This window comes from Monodelphis domestica, chromosome 3 (assembly GCF_027887165.1).
Source record: "Monodelphis domestica isolate mMonDom1 chromosome 3, mMonDom1.pri, whole genome shotgun sequence".
In the NCBI taxonomy this organism is placed as follows: Eukaryota; Metazoa; Chordata; class Mammalia; order Didelphimorphia; family Didelphidae; genus Monodelphis; species Monodelphis domestica.
The window spans coordinates 265,908,271-265,916,309 of record NC_077229.1 but is presented as its reverse complement, the minus strand read 5'-3'; positions in this window follow the sequence as shown (position 1 = coordinate 265,916,309).

The following is an 8,039-nucleotide window of genomic DNA, read 5'->3' as shown; positions in this document are numbered from 1 at the left end:
TAACCTGCCAGAAGGAAGAGAGGAAGCAGATTCTGCAGGCTAAAGGACCAACTGGAATGGGGGAGGGCAGGAAGGAGAGAGCATTATGAAGGGAGGAGAGAGGAAGTAAGAGGATCTGGACAGTTGGGGACAGTCTTCTTTCTGGGAAGCCCAACAGAAAGGAGGACCTGAGAGGACCTCTGGACCAGCACTCTCCTCCTGTGACTCCTGACCCAGGTCCAGAGAAGACAAGCTGAGTGAATAGGACTTCAATAGGAAGCTGTTCACTATAAGAAGAATTCCTCAGAATCCCTTGAAGTCCTTTAATTTATTAAAGTAGCCAAGGCAGCTAGAAAGTCAGGACATCTTTACAACTGACCCCAGGGGGCTCAGGCAAGCAAAGCCCGATTTTACCAGACTTTGGGAGAAGGGGTTGAGTTAATTCTAGGGACCTCCCACTCCCTCTTTCCCAATACCTCATTCCTCAATTCAGTTGCCCTACCCTTCATTTGTTCCCTTAGAATAAACAGCTGTTCATAAGAACAAGTGACTGGCTTCATAGTGTCTAAGAAAGGAAGGAGACTTTGAAGATTGGAGGAGGGAAGTTACATTCCTCTCCTCAAATAGGGAGAAGCTGTTTGTATCATATTTGTTTCAACTAAGTCTCTGAGGGAACAGGAGTTTGTGATCTTGAAGGCAGCCAGAGTGGGGTTTACCAGGGAGATGAGAGAGGGAAATCAATCCATCCCCTTTCTCTTTCTACTTGACTCCATTCTACTTCTTCCTCACTCTGGTCCTGACCCAATAGGGGGAAACTCCATTCTCTCTCCCTATATTATAGTACCAAGGGTTATACAAGTGTGGAAGGATTCTTCTTATATCATGAAAAATTATCTAAAACCAAAAGCAAGCATCATGTTCAATGGCAATACACTAGGATCTTTTCCAGTTGATTCAGAAGTGAAGCAAGGATGCCTACTCTGTCCACTATAATATGATATATTTGTGGAAATGCTAGCCAGAACAAGAAAAATAATTAAAGACATAAAGGTAGACACAGAGGAGAGAGAACTATTGCTGTTTGCTGATGATCTAATTCTATGCCTAGAAATTCATAGAGAATCAGCAAAATTACTAAATGAAGCATTTAATAGCTTCAGTGAAGCTGCATGCTACAAAATGAAAACCTAAAAAATTATAGATTTTCTATATACTAATAATAAATCATAAGAAATAATAATAGAAACATCAACTCCATTCTAAATAACTACTCAATGCATTAAATAAATTGAGATCAATCTACCAAAGCACACCAAGGACTCACATATATTAAAATGCAAAGTATTCCTTATAGGAATAAAGAGCAATTTAAATACTTATGTTTTCATAGGAAGGTAATGCCAATATAATAAAAAAGAAATACTATCAAAAATTTTAAACTTTTAATGCTATATCAATTAAACCATAAAGAAGATATTTTATGAAAATTGGTAAAACTATAATAAAATTTGTTTGGAAAAACAAAAGATTTAGAATATCAGAGGAAATGATGAAAAAGAGTAAGGTTGAAGGAAGAATAGTATTTCCAAACTTAAATTATACAATAAAATAGCATCAAACCAGTTGGTATTGGTTAAAAAGAAGGAATAAGACTTCCTGTCAAGATGGTGGCTTAGAAGCAGTGAAAGTTCAGACCTCTGAAACCCTTCCTTACCGATCACAAACTGAGTGCTCCTAGGACACCAAAATTCAAGCTGAACAACAGGACAGACCCGGGGAACCCTCCTCCTGGACCTGGATAAAAAGGTATGGCCCCCCAAAAGCCAGAACCCTAGATCACTCAGATCTAAGGGGTAGGCAGAAGGAAGGTCCCAGGACCCATCCCCCCAACCCAGAGTGCTGAGCCCATGGCAGATGTAGGAACCTCAGGGCCGGCAAAAGGGCCTCAGGGCTGGCTATTCTGAAGCACTCACCTTGAAAGCAACCTGAGCCAGTCTCCGGGGCTCCCAAAACAGATGTCAGGGAAACATAGAGAGAAGGGGGAAGCCTGTAGCCCCTTGGCTGGGTTCTTCCATCTGAGCCTCAAGGGAGGTTCCAGCTTTAGGGCACCAGCTGAACCCAATCCCATCAGGAGCCCTCAGAGCTACTGAAAGGACAGAAACCTCAGGGCCAGCAAAGGGGTTGCAAGGAAGGGCTTACCTTGAAAGCAACCTGGGCCAGTCTCTGGGCATTCAACACAGATTGTGGAGGAGGAGGTTTTTTTTTTTTTTTTTTTTGGTTGGGGGATCAATCGGCCCACACCAGCTGAACTTAATTGAGCCCTCAGAGCTTCTGAAAGAACAGAAACCTCAGGGCTGCTGAAGGGCTTACTCCAAAGGGCTTACCTTAAAAGCAACCTGGGACAGTCTCCGGGCATTCAACACAGATTGTGGAGGAGGTTTTTCGATTCAGGGCTCATTCGACCCAAACCAGCTGAACCTAATCCCATCAGGAGCCCTCAGAGCCCAGGGAGGCCATGACCCCTCCCCCCTTAGAGAGCATGGTCTTCTGAAAAAACAGAAACCTAGAGGCGAAGTCAAGATGGCAGCCTAGAAGGAGCATAGACCTGGCAGCCTGACCAGAGCTTTGGAGATCCTCCATATTTGCTCCAGCCATTCAGGATATTTAAAACTCAGAGTAAACCCAGCCCAACCAAGCTGACCTTAATCCCATCAAAAGTCTCCAGAACGGACTGTAACAACCTCCAGGAAGTGATGCAGAGCAAGAGGAGCAGAACCAGGAGAACATTGTACACAGAGACGAATACATTGTGGTATAATCTAATGTAATGGACTTCTCCATTAGTGACGGTGTAATGTCCCTGAACAATTTGCAGGGATCTAGGAGAAAAAAACACTATTCATAAGCAAAGGATAAACTATGGGAGTGGAAACACCGAGGAAAAGCAACTGCCTGAATACAGCGGTTGAGGGGACATGACAGAGGAGAGACTCTAAATGAACACTCTAATGCAAATATTATCAACATAGCAATGGGTGCAAATCAAGAACACATGTAATGCACAGTGGATTTACACGTCGGCTATGGGGGGTGGGGGGAGGAAAAGAAAATGATCTATGTCTTTAATGAATAATGCTTGGAAATGATCAAATAAAATATAATAATTAAAAAAAGTAAAAGAAAAAAGAAAAAAGAAGAGAAAAACAAAAAAAAAAGTCTCCAGAATGCAGGGAAGCCCAGGGTCCCCACCCATCCTCATTGACTGCTGGACTTTAAGCCAATCAAAAGCCTCCAGAGGACAGGGAAGTTCAAACCCCCAACAACCCTCCCCCAGAGACTACACCAAGAGATCTTCTGTTAAAGCTCCAAGAGGGGAGATTGATAGAAGTCCCCAAAAAACAAAAAAAAATTTAGAGGAACAAGAGCACAGACAAATATGGGGAGCAAAGAAGGGGTGAATTTGAATAAATAACAGAAAAAGGAGAAAGAAAATACAATAGACAGCTACTACTCAGCAAATGGAACAGAGGGGGAGAGATCAGCAAACGATAAATCAGAAATCCCAGCGAATTGGATACAGGCTGTGGAAGAACTCAAAACCCAACTAAGAGAGGCTGAAGACAATTGGGAAAAGAACTTAAAAATTAAGATAAGTCATCCAGAAACAGAGGCACTTGAACTAAAACGAGAAAGTAGTGTCTTTAAAGCCAAAATCAACCAGCTGGAAAATGAGGCAAAGGAGATGAAAAATGAGGCAAAGGAGATGAAAGACAAGGTAAAGAGGATGAAAGACAATCTTCAAAGAAAATCAGACCAGAAGGAAAAGGATGAGCAAAAATCCAGAGATGAAACCCAATCTTTAAGAACCAAAATAAAACAACTAGAATCAAGTGACCTCACAAGGCAGCAGGACATTATAAAACAAAACAGAAAGAATGAAAAAAATTGAGGAAAATATGAAGCATCTCATTCACAGAACAGACAATTTAGAAAATCATTCAAGAAGAGACAATTTAAGAATAATTGGACTACCAGAAGACCATGACAAAAGAAAAAGCCTGGACATAATACTAGAAGAAATTATCCAGGAAAACTGTCCCGAGATCCTAGAACAAGAGGGGAAAGTGGAGATTGAAAGAATCCACAGATCACCCCCTGTATTTAATCCGCAACTGACAACACCAAGAAATGTTATAGCCAAATTAAAAAACAATCAGATGAAAGAAAAGATATTACAAGCTGCCAAGAAGAAGCCATTCAGATACCATGGAAACATGGTGAGGTTAACATAGGATCTGGCTGCATCCACACTGAAGGACCGAAAGGCATGGAATACGATATTCCGGAAAACAAGGAACTAGGCCTACAACCAAGAATAAAATACCCATCAAAACTGACTATACTCATACAGGGAAAAATATGGTCATTCAACACAACAGAAGAGTTCTAAATCTCTTATAATCAGAGAGATGCAAATCAAAACAACTCTGAGGTATCACCTCACACCTAGGAGATTGGCTAACATGATAGGAGAGGAAAGCAGTGAATGCTGGAGGGGATGTGTCAAAGTAGGGACATCAATTCATTGCTGGTGGAGTTGTGAACTGATCCAACCATTCTGGAGGGCAATTTGGAACTATGCCCAAAGGGCGACAAAAGAATATCTACCCTTTGATCCAGCCATAGCACTACTGGGTCTGTACCCCAAAGAGATAATGGACAAAAAGACTTGTACAAGAATATTCAGAGCTGTGCTCTTTGTGGTGGCCAAAAATTGGATAACGAGGGGATGCCCATCAATTGGGGAATGGCTTAACAAATTTTGGTATATGTTGGTGATGGAATACTATTGTGCTAAAAGGAATAATAAAGCAGAGGAATTCCATGGAGACTGGAACGACTTCCAGGAAGTGATGCAGAGTGAAAGGAAAGGAGCAGAACCAGGAGAACATTGTACACAGAGACTAATACACTGTGGTATAATCAAACATAATGGACTTCTCCATTAGTGGCAGTGTAATGTCCCTGAACAATCTGCAGGGATCTAGCAGAAAAACACTATCCATAAGCAGAGGACAAACTGAGGGAGTAGAAACACCGAGGAAAAGCAACTGCCTGACTACAGAGGTTGAGGGGACATGACAGAGGAGAGACTCTAAACAAACACTCTAATGCAAATACTAACAACATGGCAATGGGTGCAAATCAAGAACACATGTAATGCCCAGTGGATTTACACGTCGGCTATGGGGGGTGGGGGGAGGAAAAGAAAATGATCTTTGTCTTTAATGAATAATGCTTGGAAATGATCAAATAAAATATTATTTAAAAAAAGAGGGGGAAAAACAAACAAAAAACAACAAAAAATTTTTAAGAGACTCAATAAGTTATAATGATATATATCCCTATAAGAAAAGAGGTCATTGGTAACTCTTAAAATCTGTTGCTATCACCTGAGCAGCTAGAAGAATTACACTCAGAGGGAACAGTGACAAACTGTATAGGATGAAAGGACAAGACATAAATAGGTATATAGATATATGCATGCATAAATACATATACATGTGTATGTATATATATATATACATATATATATATATATATATACATGACTAGAGCTAAAAAAAGAGGTTGTGACTAAAAGAAATGGGAAAAGAAACAAATGGGGGTAAATTTATATGTCACAAAGAAGTGCATGGAGGGACCCGGGAGAACATCGATACACTGGAAGGGTAAAGAGGTTGGAGATAGGAAATACTCAACTCTTACATACTTTGAAACTGACCCAAAGAGGGAAGAACAATCCAATTCATTGGGGAAGAGAATAGATTTGAGCCCTATAGGGGAGTAGAAGGATAAAAAACAGACTGGTGGGGAGGGAAGCAGTATAAGGGAGGGAGAGGGTGGGGGGGAATTTTAAAAAGACTACAGGGGAAAATAAGGGAGGGAATAAGAAGGGAGGAGGGTAGAAAGGGAAGTAAAATAAGGGGGGGAACTAGGGGGACTGACTATAAACAAACATTGGTATAGAAGAAAATAGTGAAAGAAGAAAATGCAGGACCAGTAGTAGAAATCAAAATGCTGGGAAATACACAGCTAGTAATCATAACTCTGAATGTGAATGGAATGAACTCACCCATAAGAAGGAAGCGAAAAGCAGAGTGGATTAGAATCCAAAACCCTACCATATGCTGTCTGCAAGAAACACACATGAGGAAGGTAGATACACATAGGGTGAAAGTAAGAGGATGGAGCCAAATCTATTGGGCATCAAATGATAAAAAGAAGGCAGGAGTAGCAATCATGATATCGGACAAAGCCAAAGTAAAAATAAATCTAGTTAAAAGAGATAGGGAACGTAATTACATCCCGAAAAAAGGCAGTATAGACAAAGAGGAAATATCTGTATTCAATATGTATGTACCAAATGGCAGAGCATCTAAATTTTTAAAGAAGAAACTAGAGGAGCTCAAGGGTGAAATAGATAGAAAAACTATGCTAGTGGGAGATCTGAACCTTCCCCTATCCAAACTAGATAAATCAAATAAAAAAATAAATAAGAAAGAGATGAGAGAAGCAAATGAAATCTTAGAAAAATTAGTTAGTAGACACATGGCGAAAAATAAATAGGGAAAAAAAGGAATACACCTTCTTTTCAGCAGTACATGGTACATTCACAAAAATTGACCATGTACTAGGGCACAAAATCATTGCAAACAAGTGCAAAAGGGCAGAAATAATAAATGCAACCTTCTCAGACCACAATGCAATAAAAATAATAATTAGTAAGGGTACATGGATAGATAAATCAAAAATTAATTGGAAATTAAACAATATGATTCTCCCAAACCAGCTAGTTAAAGAACAAATCTTAGAAACATTTAATAACTTCGTTGAAGAAAACGACAATGGTGAGACATCCTTTCAAAACCTATGGGACACAGCCAAAGCAGTACTCAGGGGGAAATTTATATCCTTGAGTTCATAAATAAACAAATTAAGAAGGGCAGAGGTCAATGAATTGGGTATGCAAATTAAAAAAACTAGAAAGTGAACAAATCAAAAACCCTCAGATGAAGACTAAATTAGAGGTCCTAAAAATCAAAGGAGAAATTAATAAAATTGAAAGTCAAAGAACTATTGATTTAATAATTAAGACTCAAAGCTGGTACTTCGAAAAAACAAATAAAATTGACAAAGTACTAGTCAGTCTAATTAAAAAAAGGAAAGAAAAAAACCAAATTGACAGTATCCAAGATGAAAAGGGAAACCTCACCTCTAATGAAGAGGAAATCAAGGCAATCATTAAAAACTACTATGCCCAATTATATGGCAAAAATATGGCAATCTAAGTGATATGGATGAATACTTACAAAAATAAAAATTGCCTAGACTAAAAGAAGAAGAAATAAATTACCTCAACAACCCCATATCAGAAAAAGAAATTGAACAAGCCACCAAAGAACTCCCTAAGAAAAAATCCCCAGGTCCAGACGGATTCACAAATGAATTCTATAAAACATTCAAAGAACAGCTAACCCTAATACTATACAATTATTTGACAGAATAAGCCAAGGAGGGGTTCTACCAAATTCATTTTACGACACAAACATGGTACTGATCCCAAAGTCAGGCAGGTTAAAGACAGAGAGAGAAAACTATAGGACAATCTCCCTAATGAATATAGATGCAAAAATCTTAAATAGGATACTAGCAAAAAGACTCCAGCAAGTCATCACAAGGGTTATCCACTATGATCAGGTAGGATTCATACCAGGAATGCAGGGCTGGTTCAATATTAGGAAAACCATCCACATAATTGACCAATAAACAAGTAAACCAACAAAAATCACATGATTATCTCAATAGATGCAGAAAAACCCTTTGACAAAATACAACACCCATTCCTATTGAAAACACTAGAAAGTATAGTAATAGAAGGGCCTTTCCTAAAAATAATAAACAGTATATATCTAAAACCATCAGCAAACATCATCTGCAATGGGGAAAAACTCAAAGCCTTCCCAATAAGATCAGGAGTCAAACATGGATGCCCATTA